Below are 18,711 nucleotides of genomic sequence, written 5' to 3' on the forward strand. Positions count from 1 at the left end.
GAATTATACAAAAAAGGGGTATAATTAATGTCCTCGTTCTTTTAATCATGAGAAAGTGAGGGGGAATTCTTTAAGGCTGTGTGTGTTGTTTGTGCTCAGTGTTCGGGTTATGGTAATACATGGCCTGGGACAAAATATTAGCTACCTTAAATACGCCTTTACTTTTATGAGCAAAAATGTCAAAGGATATTGCTCAAGCTATTGTACTTTTTAAAGCCTTACCAGTAAACCAATTAATTTCAATAGAATATTTGTGTTTCTGTCCCTTTTAGGTTTGCCTGGAATAGTAATTTTAATTAACAAAGAGTTTATAATGCAGAATGTATATGTATAATGTTTACTTGCAGGTTTCTCGTGACACAGTAGTCAGGACTGCTGCCTTTTAGCTTCGAGGGCCTAGGGTCTAGTCAAGGGCCTGACAATGACTGTTTACAGGTTAGGTTGATTACTCCTCTAAACTGGCCCAGTTTCGCTGAGTGTGTTTACATGCACACTAGGCTTGGGCGGTAAAACGGTAATATGGTATCCCGCGGGATCTAAAAATAGCAACGGTGTCAGTTTCAATACCGTTATACCGTCATAAAAACAATGCACTTATATAGGAGACAAGGATTAAATATTAAATATAATTTATTTAATGCCTAAAAATGCGTATGCGATGCATGGTTGTCATCACGTGACAGCGTGATGGAGAAAGAGAGAGGTGGGGAAAGATGGCGAGTCGCACACTAAGTGACCTGGTCTCGAAAAAGAACACAACTTCTGCAGTTTGGCAGTATTTCGGGTTTCGGCCGAACGAGAAGGGAGAGGCGGTAAATACGGACGAGGCAATTTGCAAATTGTGCAACAAAAAGGTGACCGCGAGAGATGGAAATACCTCAAACCTAAGGTCGCATATACGAAACCACCATTCACTCACTGCTGCGAGGATGGACCCGAGTTCACTCAGTGCAACAGTTTCAACTCCTCCCGATGCAGGACCAACAACATTTAGGTCCACCGCCAGTACGCAACCGACGATAATGGGGGCCTTCGGGAAAGCAACAAAGTACAAAAGGGACAGTGTCCGTTGCAAAACCTGTACTGATGCAGTGACAAAATACTTGGCGAAGGAAATGGTCTCTTTCCACACAGTGGAAAAAAAGTCCTTTACGGACATGGTAAATGTCCTAGATGCCCAGTACGAGCTGCCTGGACGGAAATATTTCTCACAAACAGCCGTCCCACATTTATATAGTAAAGTTAGAGACAATGTTCAAGTGCTGCTGTCAGCGTCACACAGTTATTCCTTAACAACTGACATGTGGTCGTCAGTTAACATGACACCATATATGTCTCTGACTGTCCGTACTATTACACCTGACTGGAAACTTGAATCCAAATGCCTCCAAACTACGTATTTTCCTGAGAGTCATACAGCAGACAATCTTGCTGCTGCGCTCAGAGCTGCACTTCAGGAATGGCAACTTAACGAGAAAAAACTTTCAGCCATAACCACTGACAACGCTGCCAACATTCATGCCGCAATCAGGTCCCTGCATTGGCCGTGGTGACTTTGGGGAGTATGCTGCAAAAAAAATCTGATGCAATGGTAGGTCCCATCGGCATCGGCACCGTAGAGGACCGAGTCGGAGCTGAAATAACAGCCTACTGTTTGGAGCCAGTTACTCAAGGAGACGAGGACCCACTTCTCTGGTGGAAAAATGCTGCCAGACGTTTTCCCCAGATGTCGCGAGTGGCACGAAAGTACCTGTGCATCTGTGCCACAAGCACACCATCGGAGCGGGTTTTCAGCACCGCAGGTAAAGTTGTCGGTCCACAACGTGCCCTGTTAAAGCCGGACAAAGTAAACATGCTGGTTTTTCTAGCGAGAAATCTTGAATAGATTGATGCCACTTGCCATTCGTTCCTTTTCGCACTGTGTTTATTTTTATTTCATTGATTCAAGTATTTTTATTTGGTTTACGTTAAAAACGATATTGGAAAGAAGACGTTTTTGTTTAGGACTATTGCTTTGCAATACTTTTTATAATATGGATGATGTTTATGTTAATTCAACTCTGGTTGACTGTTGTGGGTCGATTTGCCCTTTTTATAAGCTGCTCATCTTTGTTATTAAAAGTTGTTCAGGCGGTCTGATTTAATTTAATTGATTTGTGTGCGCGTCTCCGCGGGAAAACTGTTCTGGATGTTTATGTTAATTTAATTCTGTTTGACTGTTGTATTTGCACTTTTTTATAAACTGCTATTTGTTGCTAATAAAAGTTGTTAATATTGTTCTGCATGTTATTTTGTTATTGTTTCAGTATTAGTGTTTGATATTCAGTTTCTGAACGGTTTAGGCACAAGCCAACAGTTTGGTGACGCTGTCTGAGCCTTACGTCACAATTTTTTTTATTATTCACGGTAATACCGTATACCGAGGTAAAATAGGGAGGAGGTTTGACGGTATTAAAATTTGGATACCGCCCAACCCTAATGCACACACAAAACCGTGATAAGGTGAGTAACTTGCTTTAACCACATTTGACATACGCAAGTCCACTTCTGGAGTTCTTCTGTGGCAAAATGCTGCAATTTCATTAAAATGCAAACAAACTATGATGATTGGCAACTTTAAATCCGAAAACAAGCATGGGACCTATGTCGCTTGAGATTGTACTCCTGAGCTTAGCACTGCACGTTGAGCTCATCTACAGAAATTCAGCAATTTCTGAAATATTGAGAGAGATTATTTTAACCAAGAGGAGGAATAGTGCAATCACCTAAGCATTTTCCTCGAGAAAGTTATCTTTATGGACGCTTCCATTGTGTTCTTCACGTGGCTGCTGGATATGTGTGCAGAGCAAACATATGTAGGCCGACGGTGTGCAACGGACATGGAAACTACAAAACTGCAAACCGGTTAATGGTTTACGTGGCCACATTACTATCTATGGGTGTTAACCTGGTTTCTCAGAGACCCATATCTTGGTTTCTGTAATAAAGGTATACACTACATAGCATTTTTGAGGCTGTGTTTCTGTTGATGACCATGCTATTAAAGTACATGTAAACACACTCATTGTGTTTGTGGTGCCTACATGTGAGTGTTCTAGTGATAGATTGGCATCCCTACAGTGCACCACTGTTGTCAGTGTAGCAAATTGTAATCCAAAAAGTGGATTTAGAAAATAGATACATTGACTTTTTGTTTAAGAAGAAAATGATGCCTGGTTATAAAAAAAATTATCCTTATTTTGAAATAATGCTAAGAAAGTGATATCCCACATTAAACAATATAGATCAAATTTCCACATACTTCCAGCTTCACTACAATAATAATTTTCATTTCACATAATCATCTAATCAGAATCAATAATTTAATAAACCAGTAGCTTGCAATATACTGACCCAGATAAGAGTGAAATATATTAAAATTTGTGGTGGTTTCTGAATTGAAGAGTATACAAAGAAAAAAATGAAAACACCATTAAGAGTTACATGGTGAAAGACAACATTAACTTGGTAAGCATTGAGAAGAGGAAAGGACATCAGAAGTGACTTTTCCTCTCTTTCCATCTGCTGGTCCTGTTGATCTGATGAAAACAGACTGAACTAGTCTACTGTATCCTCAGCAAAAGCCTGCAACTTTTTCCATGCCAGCAAAGTACATACCTTGTGTAGCTGCACTTACCCAAAATGACCAAAGTTCTGCAGCTTCAGCATTCTTCATGGGATTATGCCAAAAGCTTGATATGTTGAAATGATTCCACAGACAAAATACGTAACAAAAATAGAGGAAAAATAATTGATATAGCAAAGGAAAGAAAAGTTCTGTTTAAAGCTTATAAATCTTGTTTCATTTCTTTAAGTTTGTTTATACAGCTGGACCAGTGGCGGTTTTTGATATGGGCGACATGGGCCGTTGTCCAGGGTGGCATCGTGGTTGGGCCGGCATCTTGGGTGTAGGCAAATTATTTTATTTTTTTTTTTGCGAGCGCCCATGCTGCCCCGACATCATGCCAGGACATTTTTGGGATTGCTTGGGCACTGATCAGTTTTCTATTGCCCATTTGTGGGGAGTAAGGGCGCCCATTCATTCTCTATGGTAGTGCTAAACCACTGCCAATGTGATCTATTTTCTGCCACTACCGTTTCGGGGGGCGCTGTTCTGCGCTTCTCGCCGCTCTGCCTGCTACCTGCCTGCAGCGTCTGCCTTCATAGACTTGCTGCTGCGGCGTTTTTTTTTTTTATTTTTTAAGTAAATTGTGAAGTTTAAAATGTAGATCACGCGGTTATTTCTGTTGATTAATTCATGATTTCATTATTTATAGCCAATACTGTTAACAAGTGGTCGCTATTTTTGCCAGTTGTATACAATCTATCTAGCACCTTTCACATCCATTGCCACTCTCACTGCCCACTTGCCTGCGTGCAGCGTGTGTCGATTGATATGATTTAATGCAGTTCTTTTTGACATAATTCTCCGAGTTGTAAAATACATATACACTATATGTAAAACGAAACTGCTATATAGTTAATACAGTCGTCTATCTGTCTAGTGCCTTCTCTGTCCTGCCTATTATATAGCGCCTTTCCTGTTAATATCTGTTGTACAGTGCCTTCTCTATTTGTCTATCTAGTGTATTTCAAATCTATCTGTACTCTCACTGCCTGCTTGCCTTGTCTGTCTGCTATTATACAGTGAATTCCCTGTGTGCTTTTTATATAAGTGCCTTCCCTATCTATTCATTTATCTAGTGTCTTTCACATGTGAATGTACTCCTGCTGCCTGCTTGCCTTTCTGCAGCATCAGTCATATAGTGCCTTTCACATCTATCTATTTATTATATAGTGCCTTTCACATCTATTTATCTGTATGTCTATTTTTTTTTCTACTGATAGTTTTACATCTTCTATTACACAGTGCCTTCCCAGTTTATCTGTCATTCCGTGCTGTCAGACAGTGAATGTCTTACATAACTTAAAAATAAGAACAGTTATAAGGACACTTGTTCATGTTATTTGTAGTCACAATTTTTAAATATTTTAAAAAGAGCCTCCCACATTTATTATACATTTGCATGTACTCTCACTATCTGCTTGCCTTCCTAAAAATATCTGTTAATTAATAAAAAGGCTGCACCATTTTTCAGTTAGTAGTGCTTTCTCTGACTGTCTTTTATACAGTGAACTCCCTGTCTATCTATATAGTAATAGTAATTTTATTATTATATAGCAGCTTCCCTATCTGCCCCTCATATAGTACCTTTCCTTCCTATTTATTTATCTATCCCCTTAGCTGTTTTGTATATCTATTATACAGTGCCTCCCCTGTTTATTTACATATCTAGTGACTTCTCTATCTGTCTGTCTATTATGCAGTGCTCTGTCTGTCTATGTCTTATGGATTTTAAAAATAACACTTATAAAGACACCTGTTCATGTTAATTGCAGTCTCCATTGTTAAAAATATTTTAAAAGGAGCATCCCACATGAAAATACAACGATCTGACTGACTTCATATGGTTAAAAAGAAAAAAAATATAACACTTTCTCCCCAGTGGGGAATCGAACTCTGGTCTCTGAGGAGCAACGAGCCTGCTGTGCACTGATTGGCTGAGCAGTCTGTGTCAACTATCCATGGAAGACAAGGAAAACTCCCAAAAAAAACACCAGTAGGGAAAAAATGGAAGAAACCTCGGGAAACGCAGTTCAAAGAGAAACCCCTTTCCAGGTAGGTTGGGCATGCAGTGGGTGTCAAAAAGAAGGGGGTCAATACAACACAATACACAGAACAGAACAAAACCTCAAAATAGTATAAAAATAAAAATTTTAGAAGTACGTAGCAGAATTTAACGATGGATGACATCACATAATATGATTTGGATTTGTTTATAATCCTGAAGACCTCATCCATCAAGCTGCCTCCCCCATTTGGCCATTCCACAGCTGAAACAGTGCTGGGCCAGCCAATCCAATGAAAGGACCTCTCTTTCCCATGATTCCAGCAATCCTCCATCAGGGATTACTTTACCATAAGCAAGCACAACTTGGCAGGTGGGCCATGACACTAAGTGCCACATTTGAGTAGCGTGAAGAGAAACAGAATAGGTCTGGGTTAGTATCCAATTCTAACTATCATGTTACTTATGTTTTAGTGCTAATGACTAACAACAGAGATGCAGTATGTACAGTAAATCAGCAGCTCTAGTCAGGATATGCTAAACTGAAGTAGTGAGTCTTCAGCCGGGATTTAAAAGCTGAGACTGAAGGGGCATCTCTTATTGTAGCAGGCAGACCATTCCACAGTTTTTTTTTTATTAATCCTTGGAATCATAAGCAGACTGGCATCTTGAGATTTTAATGTGCACTCTGCTTTGTAAGTCATGATAAGTTCAAACAAGTAAGCCGGACCTTGGCCATTTAATGCTTTATATGTTAAAAGGAGGATTTTGAAATCTGCCTTAAACTTAACCGGGAGCCAATGTAAGGATTTAAGAACTGGAGTTATGTGTTCGTATTTTCTTGTTCTTGTGATAATTCTTGCAGCAGCATTTTGGATTAACTGGAGGCTGTATAAAGAACAGTTTGAACAGCCAGTGAACACTACATTGCAGTAGTCAATCCTACTAGAAATAAATGCATGAATTAATTTCTCAGAATCCTGTTTATTTAGAAAGCGCCTTAATTTCCTAACATTTTTAAGATGGAAGAAACATGATTTGGACAACTTTGTAATTTACGTTTTAAATGACATGCTAGAGTCAAAGAGAACTCAGAGATTTCTGGCTGATTCAGTAAAATTAATGGTGATTCCAACTGAGTTAAATGATGACAGAATATTGCTGTGATCAGCGTCATTCCCTCCAACAATTAACATTTCTGTTTTATCTATGTTTAAAGACAAGTAGTTCTCATCCATCCAGTCCTTTAATTCACTAACACAACTAATTAAAGACAACATCGGAGAAACTTTATTTGATCAAAATGAAATGTATAACTTTTTGGTTGTCCCCTATATTGAGTTGACGGAAGAGGTGCAGTTGAAAGGTGGATCTCCTCAACTCTAGGGGTGGAAATGGAAAACCACGTTGCTAACTGTGCATACTCTTGAATCTGTCCCTGTAAGGAATTTACCAGACTTGTAGCCATGCTAGTAAGTTTTGTGATCACAGTTTCAAATGCTTTGCCTGGTATATCGAAAGGGCAGCACATAACTTGAGACCTTTTAGCTAGGCGCCTCAGATAAAACATCTTCTGCACACAGCAGCCCACAAGTTCTGCTAACTTTATCCTAACACAAAGTGACAGATATTTAGGGACCCCCTAAAACTCACAGTAAATATAATCTTGAAAAGATGCTAAGTCATATTTGTCAATCTTGGTAATGCTCATGAGAAGACCACATCTTGTCTCTTGTTTAAGACATTACAGCAGAATGCTAGAATTCAGCTATCGAGAGTCCTTGAGCCTAATCTGAGTCGTGCCTACCGGAGAAGAACACTCTTAGTTGTAGAGAGACACTATAAAATTTACTGTGTTTGTATGAATTATTTTTCCTCCGACTTGTACCATCCCCATTTTAAGTTAATATTTAAATTTAAGGTAGCAGACAAACATGTGTAGCAGAAATGCATGTCTGTTCTATTTCCTGTCGTGTTTGTTATCTGGTTTTGTCACCTTTGACTGTTTTTCTGGTAGTTAATTTGTGGTATTCTATCCTGACCCTACATGTGTTTTGGACACACAAGGCAGCCCAAGGATTTTTGTGAGCAATTAGAAAGAATGGGAGCTGAAAAGACCAAAGGACTAAACGAGAGGATTATTACAGGAAAGCAGGGTCAAAACTGGGAGAAACCACTAGCACGAAACTGTCTTTTAATTTTGGAGCAAAGAGGATTGGGAAGTCAAGACAAAAGCAAATTTCCATCCATCCATTATCCAACCCGCTATATCCTAACTACAGGGTCACGGGGTCCACTGGAGCCAATCCCAGCCAACACAGGGCTTAAGGCAGGAAACAAACCCCGGGCAGGGCGCCAGCCCACCACAAGGCACACAGACACAAACACCCACACACCAAGCACACACTAGGGACACTTTAGGATCACCAATGCACCTAACCTGCATCTCTTTGAAGCGACCTACAATAAGATTCTTTTTTTCAACAAAGGGATAAGGAGCTGGACGACTGACAACATAGTATACAAAATACTATAAGGGCCATTCTCTTGAGAGACAGAGAAACTTGAAAGAGGCTTCTTGGCTAAGAGGTAGCAGTGAAAGGTATTTAAGTACAAGATTAGGGACTAGCTGCAGGCCAGTATTTGACTGCTGAACCAATGGTAGGCAGCACAGACAAAGGGATACATAAGTGGCAAGTTGCCCTAGAGGCCTGTTCCTGTAAAGGCTACCAAGGTCTTAGGGTTCTGGAGACAAAAGGTGCCAACCAACGGATCTTAACTTGCTGTCCATGTAGCTACAAAGTGCCAACCCTGTCTTCCCAGTCTGACAATACCACTGTGAAGGGGTTTGAAAAGCTATTTTGTTCCAGGTGTGAAATTGCATATGGTGTCAAAAGAAGAATCTTAAATAAAGACTCACTTTTGTAAGAGAGAGAGAGAGATGAAGGAATGACAGAAGATAAGGGAGCCCATTGTGGCGGCAGCCCAGAGCGTGGCAAGTGAGCTATCCCACTTGTTAGACATTGGCAGTTAGCCATGTAGAAAGGCAGAGAGGAACAACAGGATTTATTTTTTCCTTGTTTTCCTATGTAATTTTCATTATTCCCTTCTTTATCCCTATCTTATGTTTCACTTTTGAACATTTATGTTCTTCATTACACTAAAATATATGCTGGTGGGAAAATGTTTATTGCAATTTTTTATTTGTATTTCCTTTCATTGTGCAAAGTTATGTTTTATTAGTTCATCCAGTCCTGACCTGTAGTATGGCAAAATTATATGGTAATGCATAAGCATGTACAAATAACAATTAAGGAACAAAACAGCATAGAAAACATGTTTTGCAAAGCTCACCCAATGTGACCATTTAAAGTTATTTGCTTCTGGAATAATTCAATTGTTTGTATTTTTAAAATGTTATGTAGATGCTTACTGCCACAATGTTGTAACAGACCTTGTACTGAGTGGTACGCTTACATCACTGTCTCAGACTGGAAAAGGATGACTGCAGTCTGCAAGTATACTGGCCAGCAAGAGGCTGAACGTTTGAGCTCAGGAGCAAAACCAATGAGTGGGAAAAAGTCTGGGCGTCATTCATTTGAGATAACTCACTAGAGAAGACCTAGGACATTTATGCTACGTTATCTTCTTGGATCTTTTCTTTTTTCGCTAAATTAGAAATAAAAATTTCGCTTTGAAAGTTCAGCAGTGTATGACATAAAAGACTGAAATAAAACAATAAATCATGACATAACTTAGAAGTTTAGTTAAAGAGGATGCTTTCTTGCCATATCAAGGTTTTATTTTTTATGTTTTGATTGCATCTTTTCTAGAAAGGTAAGTGAAGCAGTTATGCATTCTTCTTAAAGAGTGGGAATTTTCCTTCATGTTTGTGGTCGTTTATGAGATTGGTGCCAGTATGTCAAGCTGTTGTCTTGCTGCTGCTCAGCTTACTGTTACAAGATTCAGTGAGGAGGAAAGTGCAGGGCACTTGGCGGGAGTTTATATAAATGAGCACTTTTATTGAACAGAGCAGCTCAACAGAGCTTTTGAAGGCGACACAGAGTCGATCCCCCTTTTTCCAGTTTTTGGAATAATACTTTTCATAGGTGTCCTGAAATGTTTTTAGCTGCCTTATTAAAAGATAGGCTGGCATAGCGCAGATTATCTATGTGATCTTTTAAACTGTGGAGTGGAGGCTGTAGATTCAGCAAATGCCCTTCAGACTATCTGTTGAAGGTCAGAATACAGGGTTGCATTTTTTCCTCATTTTATGGAGCACATGCCAGAGCTAAGGAAGAGGACTGTGACCGTTATTTTCACTGCTTTCCTGCAGCTCCAGAGTTTCTATGCTACTAACCTTGCAAATCATTTAGTTTGCATGCTGGGAGGAAGGGTACGTTGTTGTTCAACAGATGCTACTCACTACATATTCTGCATCTGTTCTAAACATCTCTTTGAACTCTAAATAACCCATGTCATTTCAGGGCTAAGGGATTTGTCAATGCCACATTTTATAATTGTACTTTTGTAAGGTCTATATTTTGGTATTTATATAATCTAAACATTTTTATTATGCACGATGGCATTGTCCAGTAAATTGTTCTTTTATAACATCCTCAATAAGTACTTAAATGGCTTAAGGGAAAACATTTACCTTTTTACATTGGAAATTAATATTTGCCTGTTTATTCATTATGCCCAAAAAGCATGAACAGTTAACACTTTAGCTTTTACATCTGCAGGTACCATGCTGTTCTTCAGTGCACTCACAGAGTAACACTCATATTAGCTTTGCCAAGCAGAAATGTGCTTTTTGTATTGAGTTATTTTATTTGTTTCATGTACTGAAAACACACCAGAAAACAGCATAGCTTGCTTCAGGGGTTATTTGAAGAGCGTGCTAAACCCAAATCATTATAAACGTATAATGTAAAGTGAATTTTGTATTATGGATGAAAAGAATTGCCATCTGAAAACTGTCTAGGAGCTATGCTTTCTTTTTTTTAAATATCTACATTTTCCAGTATAGGGCAGTGGTGAGCCAGTTGGACAGCATTAGGTTGCAAGAAGGAAGAATTTGACCAACCTGAGTATTTCAGATCACAGGGATTCAGAGTCACCAACTAACTTGTCTTGGGGTGCAGGAGGCAACAAACATCTGAGAAAACAAGCCAGAAATGACACCAATTTCCAGAGCTGTGAAGCAACCACAGTAACTTTTGCGCTACTGTGCTGCCATACACTTTGATTTATTTGAAATCTTTTTTTAGTTCCTACTCACTTCTTTTATGGATATCATTTCATACATTAGCTTACAGCTTTGTAGGGTCATATAAGGTAAGCAATCAAAAATCATAACATATAAAAAGATTTTTTTCTTTTAATCTATTCTTGGACCCCAGGGAGGATGTAGCAAAGGAGATAATTAAAACAAAATTGAGTGCCATTACGAACAATGCTTCACATTCTCTCTCTGACACAACACCACTGAGTTGTTTCAGCCTATGAATTCAGCAGAAGTGTGTGAAGAAACACTACGGGGGCTCCTTTATATCAACAGCAAACAGTCTGCATAATGCCTCACTGGGACTGGGAGAGCCAAGTCAGACGTTTTCTTTCATTTTAGATTTTCTTTCTTCTTTATTCATTCTGGTGTGTGTTCAAACCATAGTGTGTGTATATTTATGTATCTTTTTTATTTAGTTTTTCATCTATTTATGTATTTAAAGAGGTTCTATAAAAAGCCAAATATTCTCCTGAGGACAAATCTATCTATCTATCTATCTATCTATCTATCTATCTATCTATCTATCTATCTATCTATCTATCTATCTATCTATCTATCAAAATGCATATAACTCTAGGTAGCAAAACAATAATGTAAGGCAAGTTATAAGTTTTTAAAAATCTTTTTAAGGCACGGTTGACTGGTATTTAAGTACAACGTGGTGAATTAGTATTTTTCTGCTTGCTCTACTATTCATGCCAAAACCAAGCACTAAGTGATGACACTAAAATGCGAGCCATTCATTGCATTTCACCACTGAATACTTGGGAATAAATATGCACATTTTAAATGCCTTTATGTAAATCATGCATATTTTAATTCTTAAAGAGAAGACTAGGATGGGTGACAGGGTAGAATAATAGCTATCAACAATAGATTGGATCATGGCCGTGCTGTTGATATATTCTCCCTTTTTCATGGATGTTAGTTTTAATGTTAGTTTTAAAAATATGTTTCTTATAAATGGTGATAATGGAAATGAAAAACAATTGTATTGTTTCTTACCTTTCACTTAAAAAGCCCATTGGTACGCAGTGAGTTCAAATTTCACTTTCCATATTTGCAGTTATTTCTTTTCTTTTTGTTTGTCTCCATATCTCCAAAGATGTGCATATTAGGTTAAGTGAAGTTTCTAAAGTGTCCCCATGTGGGAATGTGCATGTTTAGGCCATGTGATGGTCTGACATTCTGTCAAGTGCTGGTTCAGGCTTTGTGTCCGGTGCTGGCAGGATTGGCAGTGGCCCTTCACTATCCTATACTTTTATGTTATAAAATGTCATGATTATCTGAGCCCTATTTATGTTGTAAACTTAACTTATAATGGGTGATGTTTTTAGAAATTTTTCATATGTGAGGTGACAATCATTTGCATGAGTATAGATGGCACTGCTGCCGCACAACTTCGAATACCGGCCTGTGTCATGTTTTCACCATTTCCTGTATCTTCTTGGTGTTTTTGTTTTGGGACACTGGATTTCATCCCAAATAAACGTGAGATACATTACTTGGGAATTTAAAACTACACTTTTGTGCCCGTCAGTTTAATTCCTAACTTATACACCAGCTTTCCATAAACCTACTCTGGATAAATAATTAGAAGGTGGAAGGATGGAAGTCTTTGTGTCATAATGTCTTATCCTGGTTGACATCATTTGATTGTAGTGTATAGTGTAAGGATGTAGAGTTCATATAGACTTAATGTCCAGGTTAACATATCTGTATTCTGCTTATGTCAAGTCAATCAGCCATTTTCAGACAAAAACTTATTAGAATTTCTTAGAACGTAATTGCTAAAAAATCTTTTCATCACCAAAGACTGTTTCATACTAGAGTTCAATGGAGAATTTGTATTGGCCTCATTCTCTTATAAAACTGGGGAAATATTTTACTTAATACTGTGTATAGACTGATGTGCAACTATGTGTGAGTGTAGTAATCATAGATAATGTAACAATTTTAAGTTTTATTTCAAAGACATGTATCTGTTAGATACAAACCAAAAAAGAAACAATGGATTATGTCAGCTTTCAGCCCTCAGTGCTATACAGACAATACTTTTTTAAAGGTAATTTTACTCCATTCTGATTTAAAGCTCGACATTTCAGTTGATCGGATTGTGTTCTTGTGTACCTTTTCTAATGTTTTCCATAAAATCACTTGTCATTTTATGTGATTACATAACACTTTTCACAGCAGAAATATGCAGGAGGCATCTTCTATATTTTCTCATGATAAAGCACATACAGCATTTTAAATAGATTTCAGCATTCCTATTGTGTTCAGGCAAACAAAATGTATTCTGCTGAACTGAAAGTGTCCCCATTAAGGCCATAGTTTGTTTTGTGTTATGGTTTCAAATTATATATAAAACAAAGGTCACTGTTCAGTTCACAGGAAATTGTGTAACAAAGTGTGAATGCCCATGAGTCATTTATTTAAACCTCCTACTTGAGGAGCATGGTGTCACTTGCTTTTCATTGTGATTGAACACTAGTTAATATCCCAATATTTTTTCTTGGATTAGTGTGGAGATGCTGTTAAAACCGCTGTGCTAAATGCATTTCAGATTAGATTTACGCCAGCTAATTAGCAGTGCTTTATTTGGTAGAATTTCTTCAAATTCAGCACACATAATAACTAAACAAACACAGCTTTTGATTTCCATCCCATCTTCATCCTTCCCCTGCTAGCCCTGATTAACCCTGTGTCCATCTGTCCACCTTCTAGAACAGAGCAGTTTTCCAGACCCTTCTGCTTGTGTGCCTTCTAGTGCACTGTATCAGTGAGGAGAGAGCAGTTTTTCAAGCTGTTCTGAAGGACCAGAATTACATTCTTTGTGTGTGGTGTATTTTTGCCTTGTATACCGTACTGAAAAACCTATTCGGCAGGACTCACTTGGTGTCTTCTAATGTTTTGGGAGCTTCAATTTATTGTTCCCCAGCAAAAATGTATCTTAAAAAGCACAGCAGTCTACAGGGGTTTAAAGGTCCCAGCATGCCAGAAGCCCAATGATTTTTGTGTCAGCATAAGACCAAATGATGAGGAGCTAGTGAGACCAGAATTAATAACAAACGGGGTAGTGAGTGAGTGAGCTGTGAGGGGTTTGGGCTTTGTGGTCAGCAAGTAGTTGATTTGCCTTGCCAGACTAATCTACTGTATATTCCATGTTTTTGGATTTCCTTTCTCTTTATGTTATTTTAATACCGTATGGTCTTCTCCTTTAAGTATCTCAGTTAATTTTTGTTTGGGACAACAGACTACAGTTTGGATTCTTTTGTGCCTATTTGTTTTTTTTAAAGGTTTTGCATGTCTAATATTATTTATTCTTTAGGTGTTGTTTTTTTCTTTAAATGAAAGAGGTATACAAATCTGAAGCCAGAATGTCAAATTAGTGCCTATTTTATTCCATTTATTCAATATGTTTTTTGCAGTGTACTTGGATCTTGGATATTAGCTACTGTAAAATGATGCTTTCATGCAGTTACTGTTCTTATCCTGTTGCAACATCTACACTCCCTTGGTCTTTATGCTGATTTGGGCCTAGTCATTTAACAGAAGTGCCAGTTAAATGTTTTTTCACCAGCCACTGTAATTATTTCTAGTGCTCATTTTTTTAAAAATTGTTATCAATTGAAATATACCTCTGATGAGCCCGGAAGGTGACCCTCTGATGTGCATGTTTGACAATATATATGTAATATACAGCATATACATATACAGCATATACTATACTAGCCGTCCCCTACGGCTCTGCCCACGTAATAGTGAAACAGGACATTGAGGAGGGCCCTGTCCGGCTCTCCACTCCTGACGTCATGCTTCCCCCTCTGCTCAGCCTGCAGCCTCTGTTTCGGATTAGCGCAAATATATCGCTCCTGCAAGCAAATTATGATTCTTAGCGCAAAGAGGCAAGTCGCAAAATCAAGCAGTATCTTCAAGCAAATTCTAGAAAAAAACCCGATCTAAATCAATTTAGTAGTTCTCTCTTAAGCTAGAAAAGCGGACGTAAGGTACGCCCCCGAGGCTGGTGCGTAAGTGAGGAGGTTCCTGCCCCCCTTCCCTCAGCCCGCTTCATGTCTCTCGGATTCACGGCAACAAATCAGTACTGTAAGTGAACTATAATACATAGCGCGATGAGAGAAGTCGCAAAATCACCAGAACGTTCAAGCAAATTATTGAAGAAAAAAAAACGATCTGAATCTGTGAAATTGTTCTCTTGTGAAAAGTGGACAGACAGACATACAGAAATTGGATTTTATATATGTAGAGATATATACATGCACACACACACACATATATATGTATATATATATATATATACTATGCTACTGTATATATATATACATACATACATACTTGGGGTTACCCCCTGCTCGCTTTGCTTTCCAGCCACTTTGCGTCACTGCTGCTCGTGTTGTGAAGAGGGTTGCTGAACGCACCCCAAGGAGACATGGTTGCTCCTCCGAAACCCCCTCTTAAACGGTGATACAATGGGAAACAAATACAGTTTTTTTTTTACCTCCTCTATGCTCGATCAGCTGCTGGGTTGCTGCTGTGCTGTGTGATTTGCATCTCATGCAGAGCTTCGAACAATTAAAAGCCTGTATAGCAGCAGTCTTTGTCATCTACTCTTTGTCTATTATTTCTGTCCCCAGGCTTGGTTAAATCTCTTGGTACAAATTCTCATCTTGCGGGAGGCGAGTTCTTGATATTTTTTAATTTATAATTAAAAAATGGAATAAGAACCTGTAAATCTAACAGCAACACATTAAAGTTCGATAAATTCTGAAAAGAATGATACCAAACATATATATGTAGGTTTTAAAATAAGCCTGATTTAAAACGTGACGTAAAAAGTGACATAAAATCTTTACACATAATCGTTGCACTTCTTGGCTTAGGAATTTATATACAAGTCGAGAGATTTTTCTTTTTGTTTATGATTGGAATGCATACTTGCAGGATGTGCTTGCAAGATTGGAACCATTAACATCACATCTTGGAATTTCCAAATTTACTGTGAATTCATGAAAAGATGTTTAATCCCACATTAATAAACTAGGTGGCTTTAAGAATTGAGTCATTAATGTGGCATGTAAGCTGGGAAAAACAACTATTTTTTGTGTTTTCTCTCTGTTGAATCTATATACAGTATGTGGTCAAACTTCATAAACTCGATATAATGAGTGAATTGTAATGTACATGCAAGATTTAATGAATACCTCAGCTCTTTTGGAGTAATGTGTGTTTTTTGAGGCATTGGCCCTCCCATTTGTACTCCCCAATAAAATTCATGAAACTTTATCAAGACTATATTTTAAATTGCATGAACAATAATGTAAAATGCACAATTTCAAGAAATTAGCTGCAATGTTTTTTGAAGGATGCTCAGTTTTTGTGTCGATTCCCAATCAAACCACAACCGGCTGTCACATCCATTAAGCCACTGGAATGTAGCCTTCACTGTAGGTGTGACATTTTTGAAACACTATACAGCCTATATATTTTTAGCTGAACAACCAGTAACCTACTGTACATGCAACATTTCCTGAAAATCAGTTCAGTAGTTTTTACTTATTTTGTGTGTGAGTTTGGCCACAAACTAGCAGAGAAGATGCAATCTCATGGTTGAAATAAGGTCCTTAGTGTAAAACCCGATTAACAAAATAACATCAAATTCAGTAGAAAAATGTAATAGACAGACAGAGGATATTACATTTTTCGTTATGTACAGTAGATATATCTCTCTATTATAAAAAAAAAATCTTGGAAGGGAGACGAGACATGATCTTTTCGGAAGACAATTTGACATCCCGCGAGACAAGGCAGTGAAACAACATTTAAAACAAGTTCACAGACGTCTAATCTATCAGTTGTTGGAATGCTTTTGGCAGACACACTTCATGTGCTCCCAGCTCTTAAAACAAAACAAGGACAAGCGGCAAGCAGAACACGTAGCTCGCCAGCAGCAGGCTAGCAGATGAGCCACTTCTATTCCTTAGCAAGTATTCAGCCAAACAACCCCCATCCTTCACAACACGAGTGGCAGAGATGCAGTGGCAAAAGGACAGCTGCTGTACAGGCTTCTAAATGATCGACGCGCAGCGCGACAAGTAGAATACACAGCTCACCAGCAACAGCAGCAGCAACAAGCCAGCAGATGATCCAACCGCTTACATTTAGCGTGCGTTCAGTTCACAACGCGAGCAGCATTATACTTCCTGCGAGAAAGAGATTTAACCACACCCAGGGCCGGAAATAAAGAACAAGTACAGTATTGTTTTTACAAAAGTTTTAAAGTCAAAGTGAAAATAATGCATATGTAACAATTCCCATGAAAATAATTAATCAATCAATCAACATTTATTTATATAGCACATATTCATACAAAAAAATGTAGCTCAAAGTGCTTTACAAAATGAATAGAAAATAGAAGACACAATAAAAAAATAAACATAAGTCAACATTAATTAACATAGAATAAGAGTAAGGTCCGATGGCCAGGGTGGACAGAAAAACAAAAAAAAACTCCAAAGGCTGGAGAAAAAAATAAAAAATATAAAAAATTTCTTTAGATTGTATATCCGGTAAATCAAACTCAGAGCCCCCTAGTATGTATATATATATATATATATATATATATACTGTATATATATGTGAATATATATATATATATATATATATATATATACTGCTCAAAAAAATTAAAGGAACACTTTGAAAACACATCAGATCTCAATGGGTAAAAGAAATCCTCCTGGATATCTATACTGATATAAACTGGGTAATGTGTTAGGAACGAAAGGATGCCACATCGTTTGATGGAAATGAAAATGATCAACCTACAGAGCCCTGAATTTAAAGACGCCCCAAAATCAGAGTGAAAAAATGATGTGGCAGGCTAGTCCATTTTGCCAAAATTTAATTGCAGCAACTCAAAATTGTACGCAGCACTTTGTATGGCCCCTGTGTTCTTGTATACATGCCTGACAACATCGGTGCATGCTTCTAATGAGATGACAGATGGTGTTGTGGGGATCTCCTCCCAGATCTGGACCAGGGCATCACTGAGCTCCTGGACAGTCTGAGGTGCAACCTGGTGGCATTGGATGGACCAAAACATAATGTCCCAGAGGTGTTCTATTGGATTTAGGTCAGGAAAGTGTGGTGGCCAGTCAATGGTATCAATTCCTTCATCCTCCAGGAACTGCCTGCATACTCTCACCACATGAGGCCAGGAATTGTCATGCACCAGGAGCCACTGTACCAGCATAGGGTCTGACAATGGGTCCAAGGATTTCATCCTGATACCTAATGGCAGCCAAGGTGCTTTTGTCAAGCCTGTAGCGGTCTGTGTGACCCTCCATGGATATGCCTCCCCAGACAATCATTAACCCACCACCAAAGTGCTCATGCTGAATGATGTTACAGGCAGCATAATGTTCTCCATGGCTTCTCTAGACCCTTTCACTTCTGTCACGTGCTCAGGGTGAACCTTCTCTCATCTGTGAAAAGCACAGGGCACCAGTGGTGCATCTGCCAATTCTGGTATTCTATGGAGAATGCCAATCGAGCTGCATGCTGCTGGGCAGTGAGCTCAGGGCCCATTAGAGGACATGGGGCCCCTGGGTCACCCTCATGAAGTCTTTCTGGTTGTTTGGTCAGAGACATTCACACCAGTGGCCTGTTGGAGGTCATTTTGTAGGGCTCTGGCAGTGCTCATCCTGTTCTGCTTTTCCCAAAGGAGCAGAT

General features: G+C 38.5%; 1 protein-coding gene across 4 annotated transcripts in view; it reads left to right on the forward strand.

Moving 5' to 3' along the window:
• nlgn3a (neuroligin 3a) overlaps nucleotides 1-18,711 on the forward strand; it is a 610,831-nt gene that overhangs the window by 210,778 nt on the left and 381,342 nt on the right. The window contains exon 1 of one of the 4 annotated variants that reach the window (XM_039765815.1): nucleotides 9,276-9,506. The exons of the other annotated variants lie outside the window; for them this stretch is intronic. The gene's annotated coding sequence lies outside the window, so the exon portion shown is untranslated. Of the gene's footprint in view, nucleotides 1-9,275; nucleotides 9,507-18,711 lie in introns of those variants that run through there. 4 annotated transcript variants of the gene reach the window in all.

Source organism: Polypterus senegalus, chromosome 10, assembly GCF_016835505.1.
Source record: "Polypterus senegalus isolate Bchr_013 chromosome 10, ASM1683550v1, whole genome shotgun sequence".
Classification (NCBI taxonomy): Eukaryota; Metazoa; Chordata; class Cladistia; order Polypteriformes; family Polypteridae; genus Polypterus; species Polypterus senegalus.